This window comes from Nicotiana tabacum, chromosome 21 (genome assembly GCF_000715075.1).
Source record: "Nicotiana tabacum cultivar K326 chromosome 21, ASM71507v2, whole genome shotgun sequence".
Classification (NCBI taxonomy): domain Eukaryota; kingdom Viridiplantae; phylum Streptophyta; class Magnoliopsida; order Solanales; family Solanaceae; genus Nicotiana; species Nicotiana tabacum.
In genome coordinates, this window is record NC_134100.1 from 50,404,846 (window position 1) to 50,432,766 (window position 27,921).

Sequence of the window (27,921 nt, forward strand, 5' to 3'; positions counted from 1 at the left end):
ACTTTTAAGGGATGATTTCCTTCATATATTCCACTCATAATAGAGCAAAAAAATCAGAGATACACTACAACAAACGTCTCCCAAAAATTCAACACAAAACCCTAAATGATTTTCTCTTCTTTTCAAGTTCTAGTTGGAGGAAAACCTAAGAGTTGAATAACCAAGTTAGGAGCTGAGATCTTTAACAAATAAGGTAAGCCATGAGTTCGAGTTGTTCAAGTTGTAGTGGACTGTTTTGTGGATTGTTTCGTGTTGCTGTTGGGTTGTCTATTTTGCTACTGTATTTATGGAGTTTGGGATGAGAACTGGTGTGGATAAACACCACATAATGGTATGGTCGTTGGCTGGTCGTTCGTCATTATATTTTTGGGTTGTGTGACACTACTATGGTTATCGTTTTGTGTATGAAGTGATTGAGCTGTGTGGGCTGTTTTGTTGTATTTGTGATGGATATAAGGTTGGAAAATGATGTGGACATGTTGTTATTGTTGTGTTCTTATTGTTGTTGTTGTTGTTGTTGTTGTTGTTGTTGTTGTTGTTGTTGTTGTTGTTGTTATGTCGAATTGGGAGGAAGTAAATATTATAGGGGAGATGCTTCTCGTTTTATTACAAAAGCTTGTCGTTTGTTGTGCGATAGTTGTACCTTCCGTAACATAATGATAGTATTATCATTGTTGTAGATTAAGGTGCGACGAGATTAGTTAAACGTGGTTATTGGTTAAATTGTGATAAGGTATATTAAGGCTAAATCATTCCTTCATTTTGGCATGATCGCGTAACTATATGCGTTTGATAACCAGACAAATAAGAAGTTCATATTCCTGAATTTATGTACATTATCCTTGTCTCATAAGTTATCGTATTCTCCCTTATCAGGACTTTATATTTAGTGAAGTATTGTCTTCTTCCAGTCAAGAGAGTAGAGGGTCTATATATATATACATATATATATATATAATATTACAGTATTTCTACCACCATCGAGCTATAATCGGTGGGCAGGCCCCTAGTGGGTAGTATTACATTATGTTTACCACCATCGAGCTATAATCAGTGGGCAAGCCCCTATTGGGCAGCCTCTGATCAGATCGTAAGTTATATACTTAGTACATTATTTCATACTGACCTCCCTTTTGCTGGGGATGCTACATTTCATGCCTGCAGGTCCTGATAGACAGTTGGATAGACCTTCCCAGTATATGTAGTCAAACATCAGCTTGGTTGGTAAGCTCCACTTCCTCGGAGTTACCAGGTCTAGACCTTGGAGTCCATTTTATATATACAGGTTTGATGGGTAAGTTGAGGCCCTGTCCTGACCATGATAGAGTTCAGTTATCTCTAGAGGCTTGTAGACGAGTCATGTGTATTTTGTATATAAATATTGTGCCTTACTAGCCCTGTGTATATTTTCAATTTGGTATGGCTGGTTGAGACATTCATGGTGGCCTCATCGGCCTGCATAGTTATGTATACGAGTTTTTGGGTATGTTTACCCCTCAAATGAGAGAGACGTCATTTTCAGATGATTCAGAATATGGCCTCATCGGCCTTGATTGGAATTGTCAGTTTGTAGGTAGGCCTCGTCGGCCTAAGTCGAGCGTTACCCCTCCAGAGTTCATAGTTATAGAGTGATACACTTGGGCCTAGTATCGCACTGGGTGTCGGCCACGCCTCCCAAGGTTTAGGGTGTAACAGATGCGGTGCGATGTGTATAATTGAGGTTTTTATGTACGAGGTTGCACATCCGTTTGAAGGGAAGTTCATGAGTCCTAGACATCATTTTAGATGTTTGGAATAATGCTAGCACTATATGGTATAACCTAAGAAGGATTCGCATTTCAAAAGGCGTACTATGTTTTCACTTACGGATGCTTGACTGGTATTACGGTAGTTATCTGGTTGTTGACTACTGACGTTTCGATTTTGGCTACGTGGAATTGGATATTTTGGTGGATATTTATTGCAAGATGATTATGCCTGAGAGATGTGTCAGTTATTTTAGTGGTAGAGTTGGGATAGAATATGGAGGTCCTTGTACTCTAGGGATCTGAAGACTGGGAGTTCTCAGAGGAAGATTATTCCTTGGTTACGGATCGTGGAGGTATGTTAAGGTCATGACGGCTGATTGTATGTGTTATTGATAGGTTATTGTGGACTTTTCGGGGGTTATCTACTTATTTTGGGAGGATCGCAATTGATCCGGAGGCCACTGGTAGGCCTAATTAGAATGTGTATTCTATATCGGGTAGGATTTGTTTTCTCAGCATAGCTATTGTTGAAGGATGTTTCATCGGTTAGAGTTAAATCTTCTTCGTGTTCTAATACGTTTCGTGTGTTATTCTCCTCTGCTATGATGGGTTATGAGACTGTTGACTATTTACGCATATGTTGCGATTTTATTTTTGCCTTGTGGAAAAGTTCGAGAGAAATGGCTCTTGGGGTGTTGAATGGTTTATTTTTCTGTCGTTGGTATATTGTGCTATCCATTTATCCATGGTTACGATCATGTACTTTGCATTCTTGCTATTGATACATATGTGATTGTTGGGTATGAGAGTTTTGGCAATGGATGTTCCATGTGGACTGGTAAATTTGGATCAGGTTACGCACCGCAGCGGAGTTACGTTGGGATATGATCCTTTGTGCTTATTTCGTGTGTTTTATTTTTCCTTTGTGAGATGGGTTCATAGAATTCCTCTTTGCGGTGGTATTTTTTAAGTTTGCGAGATGGTTCCCTCATTTGGTTGTCCTTCCACCATTAATTACATTTGAGTAGTTGCTTGTTTGGTGCACGAACTGAATTGAGTGTAGCTCTAGCTGTCATTGGTGTGGCATTTCAGTTGAGTAGCTTGCACTGGGTAAAATGAGATTTTTGGACTTGGAATTTCTTCCATTTGATTTGCTTAAAAGGTATGTTTGGAAGTCACTAGTCAGCTTAGAATTTGGTAATGGTTCTTATCAGGCGAGAGAGCTCCGTGACTTGTTTATCTGATGAGTGGTTATGACTTTCTACATGTTTCTTCATCTTTGGCGGTGTACGAAGGTTTGTAACAAGGTTTTATTTGATATGAGGTATGTTACCAGTACCGAGTTCAGTAATGAGCAGCTATTGTGGTCGAAAAATATTACTATGAGTAGATTTATAGGGTATATCATGTGATTATATCTTGGAATATAGTTATGGCTTGATGCAGCTTGTTTAGATTAATATAGTGTATAGATGCGATGTAACGACACAGCTGGTCATTTTGTGTATTATAGCCTTATTCCCTATTTATCGCTTCTTCTATGTTCATATGCGGTTATGTGACTTGCCAGGGTGGTTGGATTGGTTTCGGTTAAGTTTTGGAGTGAATTGGGACATTTAGTCCCAAGGTTAAAGGCTTGACTTGAAAGAGTTCACCGAAGTTTGACTTTTTATGTAGACGACACCGGTATTGAGTTTTGATGGTTCCAATAGCTTCATATGGTGATTTTGGATATAGGCATATTGACGTATATTGATTTGGAGGTCTGTAGGTTGGTTTGAGGGTTTTTGGCAAAAGAAGGAAAGTTGAAGGTTTGGGAGGTCGAGAGGTTGGACTGATCTTCAATTAGGTGGTGTTGAAATGCTAATATAGATTGAGGTGACATGGTATCACCCATTGAGTATGTGTATGGTGAGTTTATATAGTGATTTGATGGCTTTGGAATGACTCTTGACACATTCGAGAACTAACGTATGTTTAAGTGGGGGGAAATGTAACGACCCAACTGGTCGTTTTGAGCATTTGTATTTCATTCAGTATTTTGAGGTCTTGATTGTTTTATATGATGTATTACGACGTGCGTGTATGGTTAGTTTCGATGTTCGAGAAGTTCGGGATTGGTTTGGAAGAATAATTTTCATTTTTGGAGGCTTAAAGTTGAAGAGTTGACCAAGTGTTGACGTTTGGATAAACTATCTTGGATTCACATTTTGATGGTTCTAATAGGTTCGTATGTTTATTTTGACTTAGGCGTATGTCCCAATTCGTATTTGGATGTTTCTAGAAGGTTTTTGGCTCTATTTGGCAAAAGTTGGAAATTTTAAGGTTTGGAAAGTTCATAGGTTTGATCGGGAGTTGACTTCTATGTTATCGGGTTCGGATTATTGTTCCACAAGTTGGAATAGGTTTTTTATGTCATTTTGAACTTGTGTGCAAAATTTGAGGTGATTCCGAGTTGTTTAGAAGTGTTCAACATAAATTTGAAATTTTGAAATTGAAAATAATTCGTTAAGCTTTAATTGAGGTGTGATTCATGATTTTGATGTTATTTGTGGTATTTGAGGCCTCGCGTACGTCCGTTTTATGTTTTGGGACTTGTTAGTATGTTCAGACGGGGTTTAGAGGGGCCCGATTATGTTTTAGGGTGTTCGAGAGAGGTTTTAGAATTGTTAAATTGTAGAAAATTTGGGCATCAGGTTGCAGAGACTAGCCTTAAGAGCGCGCATTGCGCGATCCCCAGGCGCAGCCTCGGATGGGTTTACCTTAAGGGCATACGTTGTACGAACCCTAGGCACGATGCAGTTGCTGAAATTTCAGCCTTCTCTGTTTAAGTCTCATTTCTTACATAGACTTGTTTGTATCACTTTGGGAGCTACACAACTCAGATTTGGGAGATTTTTGAAGGAGATTTCATCTGCATCATTAGGGTAAGGAATCCTAACCTAGATCTATGATTTCTATTTGAATCTATCATTGATATTTTGTCTAAATCAAGGAATCGAAAAGGAGAAAAGGAGGGTTTTGGCTTGAAAGATAAGAAAGTGTATTTTGAGGTTTTGAGTACCGATTTGTATTTAATTTTTGAATCGAATCATATATTTGAACTTGGCAGATTATGGATGTTCAGGATTTATGATTTTAAAGTTACGTGCAATTTGTGGGGTTGAGCCCATGTGCGTGTTGTTGCACCCTATTTTGTGCTAGTCAAGACAAGATTCAACTTGTGGTTCCTCTGTTGTTGATAAAAGAGAGTCTCCACCTAATATTTAAAGGTATAATAGGGTACCTATTTAATTACTAAGTGATGTTCTTTGTTAGTCTGCTAACCTGTGAGATTATGGGTAAGAGTTCTTGTTCTTCTAAGGGGAAGGTGTTAGGCACCCCTTAAAATATATCTAAGGTAGCGCCGTATAATTTAGACTAAGTTTAGGATCAATTATTTATAAAATGCTTTGGCTAGTGATAAGGAATATTGCTTCCTATATATACCTAAGTCTGATATTGATAGAAAGAATGAGGGGTCCTAAAGAGATATGAGTTTATGAAGAGGTTCATAAGATATATTGAAAAAGTCTTGAAATTGGTATATATGTGGTTTAGATTTTATAAGTTTATAAAAGATATTGAGTTATGAAAATACTTTAATTTGGGGGATGGTTATTTACATAACTCTAAAAGGATGTTTTGCAAGAAAGTAAGCCTAAAATACCTAAGATTTGGAGTGTTTTCAAAGAAGAGGTTATTTTGCCGAAAATTCCTTAAGGGTGAGGGTTCTTGAAGTTCGGATTTCTCTTTTGAAATTGAAGCTGAGATATGATTTCCCCTTTTGAAATAGAGCTGTTGTTTTGCTATGTTTTGGTTTTTAAAAATCTTTAAAGGAGAGAAAGGTTAGCGAAAAATATAATAATTTGCGATCAGATTATAATTAGTGAGTTATGGATCTACTTCTAACTAATTTCCCTTTTGAATCCTATATTGTTAAGGCTTGCCTAAGTTTAATTGTTACTAAAGCATAAAAGAAAAGCATGTGATCTAATATATGAGTGTTATGTACATAAGAGATGAAACAACGATAAAGACATAATAGATACAACTAACATTAATTTAAACTAACAGAAATAGTAAAACCATACCAACGAGATAGTAAATAATGTCAAAAAAGCCAAGGGAAAGAGGATTGAACTTGGTGATTGGGCCTCAGGTAAAATAGGACTAGCGCTAAAGAAGATGCGAATACGGTTGACTTTGGACTCCCCAACGGAATGCAATAAGGCTGGAATTGGGCTTGAGTCCCTCAGGAACTCAGAGGCCCAAATAGATGTACATGTCAAAAGAATAAGAAAGTCATTAGATACAAATTCAATACATATTTAACATACTCTAACAACAAAGTTCCCAAGGGAACCCCACTAGAGGTCGATGCTCCATTTGGATCAACCGACACTTCAAAGTTCCCAAGGGACTCAAGGTCCAAGGTAATGCTTGTGTCTGGGAGGACAACCCAACCTAAAGTCGAACTCCGCTTTCAAATACCCTTAATCACTAACGACATATTTTCCTTACGGGTTTAAGTGTCAATGAGGCCATTCCAATGCCAACTAAGCACTAAGGGATTACTTACCACAAAATATATACTTTCCTCTTAATAAAATAACACATGAGAATGTAGATTACTATTGATACTAAATAAGAAGCACATATCAAGGAAACCTAAAGGGGGCTGACTTAAGAACATATGTAGATGGAAAATGAAAGTTTCATATTATACTATTGCATGAGTGAATCATCAAGGCACACCATATTCAAACAAGTATTAATAATATTACTTGGCACCTTAAAGATCATCAATGCAGATTCAAACCAACAATCATGGTCATCCGTTGTTGCAGAGAGGATATCAAGGTCATTAGGAATGGGATTAAACTCTTATCATAACTAGAAATTCGCAGGTTCAAACATGGGATCCCTAAAGTCTAAACATGGTTATGCTTCTAGAAGGTAATCATATTCAGGTAAAATCAGTAAAGGACTTCATAAGGCTTTAGAGTCAGGATAAGTTTTAGATTAACAATAAAGAGAAGTGCTGGGCATAATTTAAAACAAAATATGGTATTATAGAGTCAAACAGGACATCTGTGATATTCAATCAATTACATATAGACAGGGTAATTGAGATAGCGACCTCATAAAAGCAGGTGAACTTTGCACATTACAGAGCGAAATTGAATATGTTAATGAAGATAGGAAATAGAAACCTTGTATTAAACAAGTTCAAATTCAAACATAAGTCTAGTTCACCATAGGTATGAAGTGATCATGCTTAAACACCTAAAAGGGTTACTTGATTATAACATAGTGTCTAAGTCCTTTCTTCATGGCAGATAAGTTAATAATAGATGCATGCAAACTTTACAAAATCAACAAGGGCTCAAAAGATTAATGAAAAGCATGTAATGCACAAGTTTTGAATTACACATGTATATGAAGATCTAAACTAATCATGGGGGAAAACAAACTTGATTATGCAGCATTTACCAGATGACTTTATACAAACAAGATCATGACTTGCATGTGATGAGGAAGATATCTTAACTTTAACAGAATATATATACAACAAAGATTCATGAGAATAGGACAGTTTCATGCAAATAAGACAGCTTCCTATAAATGCATACAATAGTTGAGTATGATCATGAGAAGGTTATAATGATAGCTCAAATATCACCCTTAGAGTTAGTAGATACAGATGTAGAGAAGGAAAGTATCTAATCACTTAAATTCTTTCACCTTTGCTTTGTGATATAAACTCGTTAAACTTTCAGATGTATACCAATTAAAATTACCAAATAATGAACTCAATCATAAAAACAAATATAATGCAGGGAATGATATAGAGAAGGGAAGATCATAACAGTATCATTAGTGAAGGGAAAACATAAACATGATTGGTTTAACAATGGTAATAATCAAACAGAGTAAAAACTATAGTGGTAACTCAGAAACATTTTACCAAACATAGGCAGAAAGGAAAGTCTCTAGACATTTTAAGTTCAAACTTAAGGTTAAGAAGGAGGGAATATAAGTCATGTTAGTTTAGGTTTTATTTCAGTCATAACTATCAGGTAGTAAACTCAGCTTCCAAAACTCACAAAAATATAGAAGTGTAATAAGACAGAGATGAGTTTACTGCAAGTCACTGAGAACTATGATGTTTGTATTGAACATAAACATATAAGAATATAGGCTTGGAGACTGTAGGAAAACTCATAACAAAGATCAACAATTATCAATGACTTAATCGATTATAACTTTAGAGAATCATAACAGAACAAGTTGGCCATAAAAGGTCGTCAAACTAAAAAAGCATAAATGTCAAACACATACAAAATAATTATAATCTACAGAACTTAACTCGACATATCTAAATCATTCAGAGAGATGAATAAAAGAAAAAAGGGAGAGAAAAATGCTGACCTTCATAAGGGAAAATGGACAAACCTCAAAACCCAGAGGTCACAGTGTTTGACCTCTGGGTACAGAACATTCATGATGAACTCTGAATCGTGCGCATGAATGTCCCGATTTTGCAGAATGAGTGAGGGAACTAGATGAAATAAAAACTCATCAGTTAGGCCTAGAGTTTCGAATTGGGGTTTTTGAATCATAACAACGAGAATGGAAAATTGAGCTTACTGGCTTTATCTTCTAGGAACAAAGGAAGTAGATTTGCGAGTTGATTTGAATGAACAAAGGAATGTGCTTCGATTTCAAGAAGCCAGGTTCTGGCATTTCTTATTTTGGCGAACAAAAGAGGGAATGTCAGCAGGATTCATGGATAAAGAAGCAGGATAGGATGATTTGATAGGGATTCATGACCTTGCACAAATTTGTGCAAGGTTTGTTGACTGATTTGCCATAGCGATTTGAGAGAAAAGAAGACGAAAGAGGAAAGAAGGGCGGCTAGATATCAGAGAAATGATTTAGGGTTTTGGGAAGGGGGAGGGGGGGTCATCTATAAGGGTAAAGTCAAGGGAAGGGATCTAGGTCATTGGATCATTTATCGACGGCCCTAATAAATCGAGGTGTTACACATTTGAGAAAATTAATTCCGGAAAATACGGGGACCGTTGGACTTGTGTGATCCAACGACTGAGATAATATCTAATAATAGGTCGAGATTAAAGGAAAAATAAGGATAATTTGTGTTAAACAGATTGTTTGTGTTTGTTTTGTGAGTGGGATTATAGAGTGACGTGGCCTGGTTGTAATGAGATGGGGTATTTGGACTGGGTCATGTCCAGATTGGGCTTGGTATTTGGGCTGGTGTTGATTTAATGAATAGCCACTTCATTTTAAATGATGAAATTAAAATTGTAGCCTTTTAGTTTTTAACCCTCTTAAAATTGATTTAAATAAGCATAACAATTTCAATAAAATGTGGTAAAATTATAATTACTATATGTTACTAATTATTTTAATTATTTATATATAAATAACACATATTTCGAATTATAGCACTAATTTGAAAATATTAACATAGCAACCTAATTCACTGGAAATTAAGGTGTAATTTTGTCAAATTATAAAACCTATGCAATGTATATACAAAAGTTATTTAATTAATAGTAAATACATTTGTAATTATACAATATCGGTACTACATGATTAATTTTAAAACTAATAATTAATTAATTTATAAAATAGATATTCATTAATAGAAAATACTTTAATGTATTTATTGTAAATTGTTAAGCATGAATAAATTAATTTTAAAAGGGAGGGTCAAAATTGGCCGTCAACACGTGCTACGAGGTATTATTCATGCTCGGGGTAGTGCTTAGGCTATGATATACCTTGAGTTGATTTCTAAGCTTTACGCTGTGATAATTCTTATATTTGTACCCCTATTGTGAGCTATTTCAGCCACATTTGATGTTACATAGAGGTTAATCTCCTGTTTTAACCTAATAATGGTCACCTTCGTGATGTATTTGCTTGATTTGAGCTATGATAACACACACTGCATATGCATACACCTTAGCATGTCACTTATACCAATCCAAGAGTATGAAACTTGATGTTCATTGATCATGTACATATATTCTTCTATATCTGCTTTCCATGTGACATAGATTGTACTGGTAGTATGTGACCACGCCACGCGGATTATGATATTGAGCATGTGACCACACCGGGCGGATTGTGATATTGAGCACGTGACCACACCGTGCGGATTTGTAATATTGCGCATGTGACCACGTCAAGGGGATTGCGATATTGAGCATGTGACCACGTCGTGCAGATTGTGATATTAATCTTGTGACCACGCCGGCGAGATTGTGACATTGAGCCCGTGACCATGCCGAGCGAACTGTAATTATTAGCACGTGAGTTGTCCGTGTAGTGTATGGATATGGATCTATCCCGCTAGGGTCACCCTCTCATGTTTCTTCTTGATGGTGTGCACGCGGTTTTGAGGAAAGTTGACCAGTGATTTGGTTCGGTTATTGAAATTCCGAGGAAATGTTTGCCAGTATTTGATTTGGTTATTTCATTTCATCTTTACTTGCAATTTCCTTGGATGTATACACTATTTTATTGCGTCTCTTCTCTATTTGCTTATTCCAGAGTGTATATATGCCTTTATGTTTATCTTCTTTATATGCCACCTTACCTGATGAGATGAGATATGGTACATATCTTCTCTTGAAGTGAATCCGTGTGACTTGACATTTTAATCACACATATCTTCTCTATATGTACTGTAACAACGTTTTGCTTTTTAGAAACCCGTTCCCATAAATAAGACACCCCGTACGTGCTTCTACTATTTTATGACTTACGAGGATGGTTAGTTCGGGATTTGGAAGGGTCCGGGTTGAAATCGGAACACTTGGTTCCTTAAGGTAGGCAAAAAAGGCTAAGTTTGACTTCGGTCAACATTTTGAGTAAACGACCTCAGAATCAGGATTTGACGGTTCCAATAGGTTCGTATGATGATTTCGGACTTGGGCATATGTTTCGGATCGGGTTTTGGATGACCCGGGAGCATTTCGGCGCCTAATAGTGAAAGTTGGTTCTTTGAAGGTTTTGAAGTTCTTTAAATTTGGCTTGGAGTAGGTTTTGGTGTTATCGAGGTCCAAATGGGATTCCGAGACCGGGAATAGTTCCGTATGGTGATTTAATACTTTCGTGCAAAATTTGATGTCATTCCGAGTAGTTTAAGTATGCTTCGGCGCGTTCGGTGTAAATTGAAGAACTTGAAGTTCATATTTTGATTCAATTGGTTTGGGGTGTGATTCTTAGTTTTGATGTTATTTTGTGTGTTTCGAGAGTACGAGCGAGTTCGTTTTATGATTTCAAACTTGTTGGTACGTTCGGGCGGGGCCCCAGGTGTTAAACGGATGAGGTACGGAACTCGTTTGGAGCTTGGAGGAGCAGCTGATGCACCAGGCTTCTGGTGTAATCACACCTGCGGAGGGCTAGCTCCAAGCGCGAGCCCATGCCTGCAAAAGTGCCCTAGCATTGGCTGCCCAGCCATCGCAGAAGCGAAAGAAGGACCGCACCTGCGAAGGTGCAAGTGCGAAGGCAGGCGTCGCAGGAGCGGGCAGTGTCACAGGTGCGCTCTTTTTGTCACTGGTGCTTGTCCGCAGGTGCGATCGCCTAGGCGCAAAAGTGAGAGGAGGCAGCCAGACCTTGGTCCACACGTGCGTGATTTTGTCCGCATAAGGGGAATCGCAGGTGCGGCAATGGCACCGCAGGTGCGAAAATCGCTGAGGACAGACCACTTTATTTAATAAGGTACTTAGGCATTTTGCTCATTTCTTACACTTCTTGGGGGCGATTTTGGAGCTGGTTAGAAAGGGATTTTCAACAACTAATTGAGATAAGTAATTCCTATCAAATGTGAGTTAAATACATAGCTTATGGGTAGATTATAACATGTAAATTAGTGAAAATCATGGGTTTAGGTGAAAACCTAGTTTTTTTTTATAAAAATGAGATTTAACCATGAAATTTGTTATGGAATTTAGTAAAAATCATATATTTGAGTTCATGAGGTTACGATTAACAACTTTCTTCAAACATTTCTGGAATCCGGGCACGTGGGCTCGGGGGTGAATTTTAGGGATTTTCAAATATGCTTGGGAAATAACTTTGATAGTTAGGATATGAACTTATGAACAAGTATTGATCATTTTATATAATATTTGACTAGTTTTGAGTCGTTTTCCACCGAATTGAGGGTTTGAGCATGATCTCGGACTGGGAAGTAGGCTTTGAGATGAGGTAAGTCTCTTTTCTACTCTTGTAAGAGGGAATTAACCAATAGGTGAATTAATTAATATGTGTTCCTATTTGTGGGGGGCTACGTACGCACGAGGTGACGTGAGTCCGTACGTAGCTACTAACCATGCTATTGTCCGTGTAGTCTAGGACACATATCATGCCATACTTGAAATATTTGCACCCCACTGGTTAACTTAATTGCTTGAGTCATTTTGAAAATGTATAAAAGAATTGTAAAAGGTTGAATTTCACGCACTTGAAGTTGTGAATGGGACACTTGACTGTTATTGAGAATTTGTGTTTCTTTAAAGTATTTTCTTTTGTGGAGCGGGCCGAACGCCTCGGTAGCAGATAGATGCATATATGGTTTGAGCCGTTCGACCCTCGGCAGTGCACAGTTTAAATATTTTATGTTGGATCGGACCGTACGACCTCGGTATAATTTGCGCTTGATAAATCTTTGGAACCATTTATAATTGATATTGCTTTATTGGATTGAGATATAAATTGTTAAATGAGGAAAAACAAATTCGGGACTTAGTACTTGTGAAAGGATTATTTATTAGTTCCAGTTATTGAGTTTTCAGTATTATTCATGTAATCCATGCTTATTTATAATTTTGGCATGTTATCTTTAGCCCATAGTAAGTGTCAAAGGCGACCCCTCGTCACTACTTCTTCGAGGTTAGACTGGATACTTACTGGGTACATGTTGTTTATGTACTCACACTACACTTATGCACTTAATGTGTAGGATCTGAGGCAGGGACAACTGGGTATTAGTCCGGCGCACACGCTTGACCCCCGTTACGAGACTACACGGTGAGCTGCCTTTCGAGCTGTTCTGCAGCAACCGAAGTCTTTATTTTGTTATTGTTCTGTCTATTTCATTTTAGACAGTAGAGTAGTAATCTTTTGTATATTCTACTAGTAGCCCATACTCTTGTGACACCAGGTCTTGGCACACACTAGTAGACTCGTGGTCTTGGCTTATTTCATGGTTATGATTGCACTCAATTGCTTTCATTTTATTTATTTTAAACCTGTGTTTTCTTAACTTGTTTAAATTAAGAAAAAGTTAATTACTTTGAAATTTATTAGAAAGAGAAATCATGTGGTTAGTTCATTGTCGGCTTGCCTGGCGATGACGTTGGGCGCCGTCATGTCCTATTATGGAATTTGGGTCATGACAACATGGTATCAGAGCACTAGGTTCATGTAGGTCTCACAAGTTATGGGCATGCCTAATAGAGTCTTGCAGATCGGTGCGGAGACGTCTGTACTTATCTTCGAGAGGCTATAGGGTGTTAGGAAGCTACTCTTTCTTTATCTCCTATCGTTCACAAATGGTGAGAACGCACACGGCGGATGTTCCAGACTCCGGAGGAGCCGCTCCCCTTGTTGCTAGAGGCCGAGGCAGAGGCCGGGGGAGGGCACCAGCCCGAGGTCAGGGTCAAGGATGTCCCAAAGTTGCCCCAGCCATACCACCAGTGAATCCAGTAGAGGATCCCATTATTGAGAAGCTGGGCGAGGTGCCCGCAACAGAACCAGCCCCGGTAGATTTTGATGATAGCACCAGGCTTTCAGGAGGTCATGCGGCGTATGCTACGGTTCATGGATACTATGACCCCAGATGGTTTATTTCCAGCATGCCCAGCCACATCTCATGCGGGAGGGGAAGCACAGACCCCTACTGCCCAAGCTCTAGGACATACAACTTCCGTATATCAAACCCCAGGCCTAGACTACCTGCGGTCGGCGAGCTGCAGAAGCTATTGGATAGATGGACCAGGCTTCACCCTCCTATCTTCGGAGGTGAGCGACATAAGGATCCCCAGGACTTCATTGATAGGTGCTGGGACAGACTGCACAACATGAGTATATTAGAGTCATATGGGGTAGATTTCACTACTTTCTAGTTAGAGGGTGGGGCCCGTAGGTGGTGGTAGTCTCATCTTCTCGGCAGGACAGCAGGTTCTCCTCCCATGACTTGGGATCAGTTTACACACCTTTTCTTGGACATGTATATTCCACCCTCTTAGAGGGAAGATATGCGGTTTCAGTTTGAGCAGCTCCAGCATGGTCAGATATCAGTGATCGATTATGTGGCAAGATTCTCTGAGTTGTCTCGCCATGCCCTTATAATACTTCCCACCGATGCGGAGAGAGTGTAGAGGTTTATTGCGGGGCTGCACTCAGGTATTCAGGCTACTATGGCCCGGGAGGTCGAGATGGGGACTTCTTATCAGCTAGTAGTGGAGATAGCTTGGAGAATTGAGGGTTACCATCATATAGGTAGAGAGCATATGCAGTGGGACAAGCGGGTCCGTTATTCCGGAGAGTTTAGAGGTGCCCCGGCTGGTGGCAGAGGTCAAGTCATGAGGGGTGCTCTAGCGCGACCCTATTTCAGTGCCATGCCAGCGAGTTCTTACCGCCCATGAGCTATTCAGGGTTCTTGTAGTGGGTACTCAGGCCACCAGCTTTCTTCCAGTGCCTATTTCAGTGCCATGCCAGAGAGTTCCTACCGCCCACCAGCCATTCAGGGTTCTTCCAGTGGGTATTCAGGCCATCAGGGTCAGACTTCAGGACAGCAGATCACCACACCGAGAGGTTGTTACGAGTGCGGGGATCCCAATCATGTGTGGAGGTTCTGCCCTAGGCTTCGGGACAAGGCAGTACAGCAGGGTCATCAGCCCATGATTACAGCACTAGTCGTCCGGCCGCCCAGAGGTAGAGGGCAGGCGGGTAGGGGTCGTCCTAGAGGTGGAGGCCAAGAAGGGGGAGGTCAGCCAGCTTCAGATATGCGGAGGCTAGCCAGTTGGTGCTCCAGCTAGATTTTATGCTTTCCCAGCCAGACCAGATGGAGTGACCTCAGATTTCGTGATCACAGGTACTATTTCTGTCTGCGGTAGGGATGCTTCGGTACTATTTGATTCAGGGTCTACCTATTCATATGTGTCATCTTTGTTTGCTCATTTCCCGGATATTCCTCGTGAGTCTTTGGGCACTCCTATCTATGTTTCCACTCCTGTGGGCTTTTCTGTTGTTGTACATCAGATCTATCGGTCTTGTGTGGTCACATTTTGTGGTTATAAGGCTAGAGCGGATCTCCTATTGCTCGATATGACCGACTTCGAGGTTATCCTGGGCATGGACTGGTTATCTCCATATCACTCCATCCTTGATTGCCATGCCAAGACTGTTACCTTGGCGATACCAGAGTTGCCTAGATTGGAGTGGAAGGATTCATCTGTCACCACACCTAGTCGGATCATCTCTTTTATAAAGGCTCGACACATGGCCGAGAAGGGTTATTTGGCTTATTTAGCTTATGTTGGGGATACTACCGTAGAGCCTCCGTCGATTTATTCAGTACCAGTAGTTCAGGAGTTCCCCGATGTGTTTCCTTCCGACCTTCCAAGCATACCACCAGATCGTGATATCAATTTCAGCATTGATTTGGCTAGGTACCCTGCCTATATCTATCCCACCATACCGTATGGCTCCGAAAGAGTTGAAGGAGCAGCATGAGGAGTTGCTAGCAAAAGGGTTTGTCAGGCCAAGTGTATCGCCTTGGGGTGCACCAGTGTTGTTTGTGAAGAAGAAAGATGGGACTATGCGGATGCACATTGATTACCGCAAGTTGAACAAAGCCACCATTAAGAACAAGTACCCGTTGCCGCGTATTGATGATTTGTTTGGCCAGTTGCAGGGTTATAGGGTGTTCTCGAAGATCGACTTGAGATCAGGGTAAAATTAGTTGAAGATCCGGGACTCGGATGTTCCGAAGACTGCTTTCCGTACTAGATATGGCCATTATGAGTTCCTAGTGATGTCCTTCGGCTTGACTAACGCCCCAACGACATTTATGGATTTGATGAAGAGGGTGTTCAGGACCTATATTGATTCGTTTGTCATTGTCTTCATTGATAACATTTTGATCTACTCGCGTAGCATGGAGGAGCATGAGCATCATTTGAGAGTGGTGCTTCAGACCTTGCGGGAACAGAAGCTATATGCTAAGTTCTCCAAGTGTGAGTTTTGGCTAGATTCTGTAGCATTCTTGGGGCATGTTGTATCAGGCGAGGGTATTAAGGTGGATCCCAAGAAGATTGAGGAAGTTCAGAGTCGGGCTCGTCCTACTATGGCGACTGAGATTAGGAGCTTCTTAGGGTTAGCAGGCTATTATCGTCGGTTTGTGGAGGGCTTCTCATCTATTGCAGCACCTTTGACTAGATTGACCCAGAAGGGTGCTCCATTCCGTTGGTCCAATAATTGTGACGCGAGCTTCCAGAAGCTCAAGACAGCTTTGACTACAACACCAGTTCTAGTGTTGCCTTCCGGCTCGGGGATGTATACGGTGTATTGCGATGCGTCACGCATTGGTTTGGGTTGTGTATTGATGCAGGAGGGGCGAGTTATTGTATATGCTTCACGTCAGCTGAAGCCCCATTAGAAGAATTATCCTGCGCATGATTTGGTGTTGGCCACGATTGTTCATGCTCTTAAGATCTGGAGGCATTATCTTTATGGGGTATCTTGCGAGGTTTATACTGATCATTGCAGCATTTGTTCAAGCAAAGGGATCTCAATTTGAGGCAGCACAGATGGCTTGAGTTACTAAAGGATTATGACATCACCATTCTTTATCATCCGGGCAAGGCGAATGTGGTCGCGGATGCCTTGAACAGAAAGGCAGAGAGTATGGGTAGCTTGGCATTCATTTCAGCAGAGGAGCGACCACTAGCCTTGGACACTCAGTACTTGGCTAACAGACTTGTGAGGTTGGATATTTCAAAGCCCAGCCGAGTTCTTACATACGTCGTTGCCCAGTCTTCACTCTTGGAGCAGATCAAGGCTAGACAGTTTGATGTCCCGCACTTGTTGGTCCTCAAAGAGACGATACTATAGGGTGGTGCCAAGGAGGTTACTTTCGGCGAGGATGATGTTTTGCGACTCCAGGATCGTTTATGTGTTCGTAATGTTGATGGCTTGAGGGAGAGGATTCTAGAGGAGGTGCACAATTCTTGATATTCCATTCACCCAGGTGCTACGAAGATGTATCGCGACCTGAGGCAACATTATTGGTGGTTTAGGATGAAGAAAGACATAGTTGAGTATGTAGCTAGGTGCGTCAACTCCCAGCAGGTTAAGTATGAGCACCAGAGGCCAGGTGGCCTACTCCAGCAGATGACTATACCGGAGTGGAAATGGAAGCGCATTACAATGGACTTCGTAGTTGGGTTGTCGCGGACCTTACGGGAGTTTGATGTAGTTTGGGTCATTGTCGATAGGTTGACCAAGTCAGTGCACTTCCATTCCAGTGGTGACTATGTATACTTCAGAGAGTCAATCTTGAATGAATTCTATCAAGACTTGATGTTTTGAAAATTTTCTCCCCTTGTTGGGAGAGCTTGATTGGTAAAGTGCGTCTCCGCTTGCTGGGAGAGCTTTGCAATGAGAAATGTATCTGCTTGTTGGGGAGATCTTGATTTGTAGAGTGTGTCTCTGCTTGTCGGGAGAACTTTGCACTAAAATATAAAGTAGTCTCCACTAGAGAGCGATCGAAATCATGCCTAAATCTTCACAAACAAAGCGTTAAAACATTCAGAGTAACGGTGAAATCAAATATAAGCATGCCCAAGAGATACTCTTGACTGCGAAGCTAGGTAGCAGCCATTAATTGACAAAATGTTGGTGATGAGGTTTGCGATTGTCTATTCCAGCATCCGTGATTGACGAAGCGGTGCTGCAGATTGCTTTTCGTTGGTGAAGTTTGCAGTTTGCTATATACAAGGCTCTAGTTGGCGAAGCCGACGTCCAATTTGTACAAGGTGCTCTGATTGATTGAGCTGACGGTTTGCTATATACAGGACTTTGATTGGTGAGGCCGACGCGCGATTTGTACAGGGTGCTCCGATTGGTTGGCCGATGGTTTGCTATTTACAAGACTTCGATGAGTGAAGTCGTCATGCAATTTGTACAGGGTGCTCCGATTGATTGAGCAGACGGTTTGCTATTTATAGATTTCTGTGTCAGCTGTTTGATTCCAAAGCACATGCAAATGATTCAAGAGTTAGCCTTAGTTGTTCTCGAAAATTCAATGTAAAAGGAGGAGAGATAATCTTGGGCAAGTGGCGGGTCCGTCATTTGCCCCAGTGTGGTCCCAGCGATTCTGTACTCCATGTTGACCCTGCACTCAAAGAAAACTTCTTAGTAGGGGAGAGTTGGTTTGCGTCGATCGTAGTATTGATTTGCCCTAGCCTTTGACATGATTGCGCCACGGAGTTCGGTAGACGAAACAAATTAATTTATATTATTTTAGAAAATATTTTGAAAATACTTATTTCTTTTTAGGCAAACGCGGTCGTCCCGGATTATGACATGTTACAAAAGGTTCTCCACATGCGAACGTATCACTTCGAGAACTTTATCCCGTTGAGGTCGATCTTCCATGGTGTCTCTGAGAATGTGGCTACTTGTTGTTGCGACTGCGTCCTAATTAAGGCTAATGCATTATAGAGGTTTCCTAAGGTTATGACCGAACCCTTTCAGGTTGCCTATGTATCCAAAACAGAATCTGGTCTGAACGTAGTTCGTGGGATATTGATGAAATATGATGAAACGACTGAGCCTAACTCAGACAGCCTACGTGTCCAAAACGGAATTAGGTCGGAATATAGTTCAATTACAACAGATGCAAAATGATGAGATTAAGAAATGAAAAGTGGCCGAGTCTGACTTAGACATCCTACGTATCCAAGTGGATTCATGGCAAAATGTAGTTCAATTACAAAAGACAACTGAATCCGATGAGGATTGCCTACGTATTCCTTTTTGAGTAAATCAAGCCGGCGTAATTCCCGAACAACATAAAAAATGATATTTGGCTTTTCTATTACAAGGGAAAGGGGGGGAGAAATCGAACCCTATGTGAGTTGCCTACGTATCCATATGTGGGAAGTCAGGTTGAATGTAGTTTTGTTTCATCAAAATCCTAACTCTATCTGTCTTTGGGCATAATATCTCTTGATTGCATCCGAGTTGATCGGCTTCGTGCTGAATTTTCCATCTATTTCTGCTAAGATTAGAGCTCCACCAGACAGTGCTCTGAGGACCACGTAAGGACCTTGCCAGTTTGGTGCAAACTTCCCTTTAGCTTCTTCTTGATGGGGAAAGATTTTCTTCAGAACCAACTGTCTTGGAGTGAATTGGAGAGGCTTCACTCTTTTGTTAAAAACATTAGCCATCATGTTCTGGTATAACTGACCATGTCATACTGTATCCATTCTTTTATCGTCAATGAGCATGAGTTGTTCTTGCCTTACCCGCATCCACTATGCGTCGTCCAATTTTGCCTCTTGAATGACTCTTAAGGACGGTATCTCAACCTCTACGGGTATCACTTCTTCAGTTCCATATACCAACATATACGTCGTTGCCCCAGTGGATGTTCTCATGGTAGTCCGATAACCCAGTAAAGCAAAAGGTAGCTTCTCTTGCCATTGTCTGTGATTGACCACTATCTTTCGCAGAATCCTCTTGATATTATTGTTAGCTGCCTCGACTGCCCCATTCATTTGTGGTCTATAAGTTGTGAAATTGCGGTGGACAATTCTAAACTTCTCGCAGATTTCCCTCATGAGGTCGCTATTGAGGTTGGAAGCATTGTCAGTGATGATAGACTTTTGTATCCCAAGTCTGCAAACGATGTTGTTCCGGACAAAATCTGCCACCACCTTCTTTGTGTCGGCCTTGTAAGTAGATGCCTCGACCTATTTGGTGAAATAGTCAGTGGCTACCAAAATTAAACAATGTCTGTTAGACGATGCAGGCTCTATGGGTCCTATCACGTCCATGCCCCAGGCAGTGAAAGGCTAGGTTAAACCTATTACATTTAACTCATTTGGTGGAACCCGGATGAAGTCTACGTGAATCTGGCACTGGTGACACTTCTGCACAAAGCGGATGCTGTCACTTTCCATAGTCATCCAAAAGTATCCAGCTCTCAAAATCTTTTTGGCTAACGTGAACTAGTTCATGTGGGGTCCGCACATCCCTGCATGTGTTTCTTCCAATAGTCTGGTTTCTTCGACAGTGTCTACACATCTCAGCAAACCTAAGTCTGGGGTCCTCCTGTACAAGACTTCTCTGTTAAGGAAAAAGTTGTTTGCCAACCTCTTGAGGGATCGCTTCTAACCATTAGTAGCATTTTTTGGGTACTCCTGGGTCGTAAGGAACTTCTTGATGTCGTGATACCAATGTTTACCATCTGGTTCTTCATTCACATGGAAGCAATAGGCATGTTGATCCTTGATTTCTATCTCGATGGGGTCGATGTAGTTCTTGTGTGAATGTTGAATCATAGATGATAAGGTCACAAAGGGTGTCGGCAAACTCGTTCTGAATTCTAGGGACGTGAATCTGGCACTGGTGACACTTCTGCACATAGCGGATGATATCGCTTTCCATAGTCATCCAAAAGTATCCAGCTCTCATAATCTTTTTGGCTAACGTGAACCCGTACATGTGGGGTCTACACATAATTGCATATATTTCTTCCAACAGTCTGGATGCTTCGACGGCGTCTACACATCTCAGCAAACAAAAGTCTGGGATCCTCCTGTACAAGACTTCTCCGTTGAGGAAAATGTTGTTTGCCAACCTCCTGAGGGCTCGCTTCTGACCATTAGTAGCATTTTTTGGGTACTCTTGGTTCGCAAGGAACTTCTTGATCGTGATACCAAGTTTTACCATCTAGTTCTTCATTCACATGGAAGCAATAGGCATGTTGATATTTGATTTCTATCTCGATGAGGTCTATGTAGTTCTTGTCTGGACGTTGAATCATAGATGATAAGGTCATAAGGGCGTCAGCAAACTCGTTCTGAATTCTAGGGACGTGGTTGAACTCTATCTTCTTAAACTTCTTGTATAGTTCTTTCACACAGTGCAGGTACGGCAGTGTCTTGACATTCTTAGTTGACCATTCTCCTTTGACTTAGTGTATCAACAAATCGGAATCTCCTATGACCAAAAGTTCTTTGATGTTCATGTCGACTGCCATTCTGATTCTGAGGATGCATGCCTCGTATTCAACCATGTTATTAGAACAAGGGAATCTTATCTTTGCCGATGCTGGATAGTGTTGTCCAGATTTCGAAATCAAGACTGCCCCAATCCAGACTCTTTTGAAGTTTGATGCTCCATCGAAAAACATCCTCCACCCAGGGTATGATTCTGCAATATCTTCCCTGGCAAATAGTACTTCTTCATTGGGGAAATACGTGGTAAGTGGTTCAAAATCCCCATCCACTGGATTCTCATCGAGTTGGTCGGCTAAATCTTGTCCTTTGATAGCCTTCTGAGTTATGTACACAGTGTCAAATTTGCTAAGGAAAATTTGCCATTTAGCTAGCTTTTCGGTGGGCATTGGGTTCTGAAAAATGTACTTGAGCGGATCGAGCCGAGATATCAAATGCGTGGTGTATGGCGACATATAATGCCTTAGCTTCTGAGCAATCCACGTCAGAGCACAACAAGTACATTCTATCAAAAGTATACTTGGCCTCGCATAGTGTGAACTTCTTGCTTAAGTAGTAGATGGCCTGCTCCTTACTCACAGTTTCATCATGCTGCCCCAATATGCAGCCGAAGGCTTTCTCCAAGACTGAAAAATAGAGCAACAACAGTATCCCTGGTTCAAGGGGAGCCAGCACTAGCGGGTTTGAAAGATACTCTTTGATTCTATCGAAGGCTTTCTGGCACTCCCCCTTCCATTTCGTGGCTGCATCCTTGTTTAGTAGCTTAAAATGGGTTCACAAATTAGTGTGGACTGGGCTATGAAGCAACTGATGTAATTCAATCTTCCCAAGAAACTCATGATATCTTTCTTGCTCTTTGGTGGTGGTAATTCCTGGATGGCCTTGATTTTCGATGGGTCCAATTCTATCCCTTTCATGCTTATAATAAAACCAAATAGTTTTCTAGCAGGGACTCCGAACGCGCATTTTGCTGGATTCAGCTTCAAATTTTACCTTCGCAGGCATTCGAAAATATTCCTCAAGTCATCCAAGTGATCTGAACTCTTTCGAGATTTATGATGATATCATTCACATACACTTCAATTTCCTTATGAATCATGTCGTGAAGGAGGGTTGTCATGGCTCTCATGTAGGTGGCGCCTGCGTTCTTGAGATCGAACGACATAACCCTATAACAGTAGACTTCCCAAGGAGTGGTGAAAGCTGTATTCTCTGTGTATTCCTCATGCATTAAGATTTGGTGGTATCCAGCAAAACATACAAACAACTATAGTTCATGCTTCGCACACTTGTCGATGAGAATGTGGATATTTGGAAAGGGGAAATCATCCTTTGGACTGGCTTTGTTAATATCCGAGTAATACACACATCTTCTGATCTTTCCTTCCTTTTTGGGAACTGGGACGATGTTTGCCAACCAGCTTGGATAGCTTGTGACGCTTATTACATTTGCTTCTATTTGTTTTGTCACCTCTTCCTTTATCCTTAGACTTAAATCAAGTTTTAACTTCCTGGGCTTCTGCTTGACCAGAGGTCTTGTAGGGTCAGTGGGTAGTCGATACGAGACAATGCCGGTGCCTAATCCTGGCATGTCATCATGGGACCATGCGAACACGTCGACGTACTATCGGAGGAGCTCAATCATTTTTTCCTTCTACTTGGCTTCTTGGTGAATGCTTATTCTGGTTTCTTTCACGTTTTCTTCGCTTCCAAGATTTACTACTTCCGTTTCTTTGAGGTTGGGCTTCTTATGAATCTCTAGCTAGTCAATCTCTTCCAGGAGATTGTCCTTCATCATACTGTTCTCATATTCCTCATAATCTGGATCGTTGCGCTCAGCAATTTCGTTACATATCATAATTGCGGAACGTGATTTTTTATCGGTTTGATTATTGAAAAGAAAAGATACGTAAAAATCAAGCAGTAAAATATAGTTGCAATATTTAGGAAAATAATACTTTTTTATTTCATCAAAAGGGGAATGGCTTAAGCGTTCACAAGAGGCAAATGACAAAAAGGTACAGACACGGTGCATGCCTCAATTGACCGTGCTCTTTCAAAAGAAACCTTTTATAGTTTCATACTACCAAGACTTCTGGCGAACCAAAGATGGACCGGATGTCCAATTATGCAGCTCTTCCCCTGGTTCAGCATCCCTGATAGTTGGTGTCTTGATGTCAGTTCCTTTACAGCATTCTTCAATCATATTCACGAAGAGCTTTCCCATCCCGTCGAAGATATCATCTTTGGGTGTTGAACACTGTCTCGGACTTAAAACATGCTCTAGCACAAAAACCTTTTTCCCGGAGCTAACGGTGCGGGTTTTCCCTTTTGGATGCTGATATCCTATGCCGGCCCTTCCTTTCTGCCCATTGTGTTCAATTGGCTCTATGATCCCATCTAACTTGGCTCCCAACCATGTTCATGACCTATATCTATATTTCATCATCTCCCTCATGGACATCTTGGATCTGTACGGCGATTACTTTCACAGATTCTATTCAGTCATCTCCATCTCAGCAGTCTGTATGATTTCTATAGCATGGAAGGCGACTCCATCTAGTCCCTCAATGAATGGGACAGCATACTCCAAATAGGCGGAGTGACCCCATTCGTAGTGGACCACGATCCTTTGGCATCCCCACTCGAATGTTATGCATTGGTGCAAGGTAGACGGTATGGCCCTTGCCATATGTATCCAGGGCCTGCCCAGCAGCAAATTGTAGGAAGAGGAGATGTCCATCACTTGGAATAACACTGGAAAGTTGATTGGCCCGATTTGTAAGGCTAGATAAATTTCCCCAATAACATCCTTTGCGAGCCATCAAAGGCTCTCACCCTTATGTGGCTTTCCTTAACCTCCCTCAAATGAACTCCCAACTCCTGCAGGGTGGAGAGCGGGAAAATGCTGACTCCTGATCCTCCATCGACCAAAACTCAGGATACCACTTTGTCCCCGCATTTGACAGTGATGTGAAGAGCCTTGTTGCGACTTGCACCTTAGATAGAAAGTTTGTCTCTTTTGAAAGGGATCATGCTTGCTTCTACCATTTTCCCAATTGTCGTGGCCAACACCCCGCTAGTGGTGTTACTCAGTACAGTTACTTCTCTTAGTACTTTCAACAAAGCGTCCTTATGGCTATCAGAGCTCATCAATAGATCCATGATGGATATTTGTGTTGGAGTTTTCTTTAACTGTTCTTCCACAGAATACTCTTTACTCGACATTCTTTTCCAAAATTTCGCGGCTTTTGGGTCTGTTATGTTCCTCCTTGGAATTTGTTCTCTACCCAAATTTCCTCGATTGACCATTTCAGAAGTGTAGCATCTCCGAGACCTAGTCATGCCATGGGCTGTGGCAGAGTCTATCATTTTGGCCTTTCCCTTTTTGCTGGTAGGTCCATGGGACAGTTTTGTATTCTCGATCTTCTTCACTCTGAGTATCATCGGTAGGTAGCTGTGGATAAATTTGAACTGTCAATGTAGGCTTTAGTTGTACTATGATGATGGACTCTTTTGAGGAGGGATCCTTCTAGCTTCTACATTCCCTATAGTGAAAATCGTTCCTTTCGGCTCATATTCTTCGTCTAATGTGATCATGTTGGCTCCCTGGTTTCGATGATTAGGCAATGTGTTGCAGTTTATATTAGGCGATGATGGAAAGCACTGGATGGCTCCACTCTTGATCAGGGTTTCAATTTCATTTTTCAACTTGAAACAGTCTTTAGTGTCGTGCCCCAGTACATTGGAATGATGCACGCATCTCTGGGTGTATCAATCCTACTCTTCTCAACCTTTCAAACAATTGGTCCAGAGGCTCAGCAATCGGGGTATAGGTTCTGGGACCCCTTTCTTCAAAGTTGGGATGAGGACGTGGTGCATACACAGGTCGGTTTTGGTGAGTAGTGGTTTGGACATGAGCATATGGTCGTTGTGGGTTTTGGTTGTTGTTAGCTCGAGGAGGGTTGTATTGTGGTTGAGGGTGGTAGTATGGTTGGGTATTATAGACTAGAGCATAAGTGGATGGTGGTGAGTGGTTGTTTGGGGAGTACGAGGTGCTTCCATGAGATCGGTTAGTTTGATAGTAGGGGACGACTGTTGAGACCTCTTCTTTCTTTTTCTTCTCGTTGCTGATTGATCCTAACTGAATGGCCTTATTGGCCGCTTGCAGTGCTTCAATGGATTGCACCTTACCCAATTTTATGCCCTGTTCTAAGAAATCTCCCATCTTAACCAGCTCGGGAAACTTTTGACCCATCATCTTTTCAAAGTATATTCCCTACTGGGATCAGATGAAGTACTTGGTTAGTTCACCGTCGTCCAGCGGCGGTTGCGCCCTGGCAACCTCCGTCATGCATATTCTTGAAACGACTCAGATGGTTTTTTCTGCAGGTTCACCAGCGCGAACCGATCATGAGTGATCTCTGTATTGAATCGAAAATGGTTCATGAAGTCCTCCACCATATCTTGCCAAATTCTCCAATTTCGCTGGTCCTATTGAGTATACTAGGTGAGTGCTTCTCCCGTCAGGCTCCTTATAAACAATTTCATCCTTAGTTTCTCATTCCTCCCCACTCCGACCAACTTGTTGCAATAAGCCCTTATATGTGCGTGAGGGTCCCCTGTCTCATCTAAGACATCGAACTTTAGAGGTTTGTACCCTACTAGCATATCCACATATAGGTGAATACAAAGGTCCTCATAGTCCAGGCTTTCACTTCCTCGGGCAACATGGAGATTCTTCATTTGCCTTCTCAACATTTGAAACTGCTCAGATACCATCTCTTCTTCCTTACGCCTGCCCTCTCTCTCCATCTCGGCGTACTAACCGATCTCATATGGCACCTTGACCATGAAGGGTGCTGTAAAGGTAGGTTTGGTGATGGAATATATAGGGGGGACGTACCGCTCATCGGGACAGCAGTGGGAAATCTTGGACAATGGGCAAAAGCCCGATCCAGTAATATCGCATGAGTGAAGAAGGGCAATGCCTCTTGTAAATCTCTTTCGTCTAGTGCACGATCATGACAGGACTCGAGGAAGAAGCCATGGCTAACTCCGTGCCAACATCCGCAGTTAGATGGGGGGAAAGTGTTCTTCGGAATGACTGGGCATAAAGGGCACGTAGGCAGTGAATCGGATTGAAAGCGAAAGCCGCCAAAAACTGGCGAAATGCTCTCAAAACCAATTCACTTGAGCGAGATAGAGGAGCCTAACGATACATCCAATACCAATGATCTGTACCTAGAATGCATTGCTAGATCTCTGCTCTAGAAAGCTATACAGGCAACAATGAACGTGCTTTGACCCCGGGCTACCCTTTTATTACTTCTTTTAGAAAATATCATCAGAAAGGAGACAACCCACTCAAAAGACCCCAATTTAGCATTTCTTTTGCTTGTCCAGTAACATCTTCTTTCTCAAAAAGAAAATGGAGGAACCCGGTCTTAATCCCTCTAAACAATAGCAATAGCACGAATCCTATGCTACGGCATGTGAAGGAATGGTTCCATGAATCATGGGAGGATCTTAACAAATTTCCCATCAGATGACTACTATGACTACATCATCATCGAGGCGCACCGGTCTGAACATGCCAGGTTGGTTAAAAAACCCAAGGGCAAAGCCAGGGGGAGGGGACAGACGGAAAGGTTAGTTCCTGAGGTTCTAGAAAATAATAAATAGGAGTGTGGGTACATACAAACCTGACGGATGGGATAAGAATCATTTTTTGGGAGATCAACCAACCCAACCCCATCACTGACTCGGCTCGGCTTTGTCATACTTAGAAAAGGATGGTTCTAAAGTAGGTGTCAAGCTGAGAAAAGGCGGAGAATTTGTGTGGATAGATGCCATATGGAAGGTCTAAGGGAAAGATGTCAGTTGGTCTAAAAGGAGCCACCATAAAATCTAAGGTCTAAGGGAAAGATGTCAGTTGCAACTGACATCTTTTCTTTTTAGGGGGTAATAATAAAGCAAAAGAAAATAAGAAGAAAGAAAAAGAAAAAGAGCAAGAGTCAGTCTTTTCATCTTTAAACAGGTTTAAGAAATCACATAGAGCAGGCAATTCATGCATTACAAACTAGCGTGTTCCTAAATTTTGCAGGGACCTCTCACTGCCAGAGGTAGGCCTAATTCGCGGATGTTTGACAGACATTTAGACTTTACACATTTAGATTCAAAGCAATTTGTTTTCATTGATAATTTGGACTGATATAAGAGGGAACAAGGATTATATCTTAGAGTTGCATGGGCTTAAACAATTTACCCTTTTGGAAAGTAAAAGAGAGAACTGAGGATAAAGGTACAAAGTGGGGAAAGAGAGGGAAATCAACCAACTCTAATAACCATCCCCTGAGTCGCTTCTTGTGCCCTTCTCTTCTTCTGGCTCCTCTTCTGGATCCTCCTCCGGGTCTTCCTCAAATTCTTACTCATCATCATTGAATTCAGACTCCTCCTCTGGATCTTCTTCTGGTTCTGTGCTTGACTTTATCTGGATACATTCCACTACCCGATCATCCTGTTCAGTCGGAGGTAACATATGGTCAATGGATCCCGGGACCACCTGACGATGCATTGATATGGTCACAAGATAATGTGGTAGGATCTCATAGTAAATCTGCAAAGCAACCACCTCTTCTAACCAGGCTATACCCTTTCTGCTAGGGTGGGCCAATTCTTCTTCTTCTTTAATTCGTACATAGTACTCGGGGGTGCACCATGAGTTTTGACAAATAGGCATTGTTACCAGGTCATTCTACTCTTCTTGCAGTTTCCTTATCCTAGGTATTGGAATCTGGCCATTGTAATCATCCTCGTATAGCATCGTCCTTGTCCAC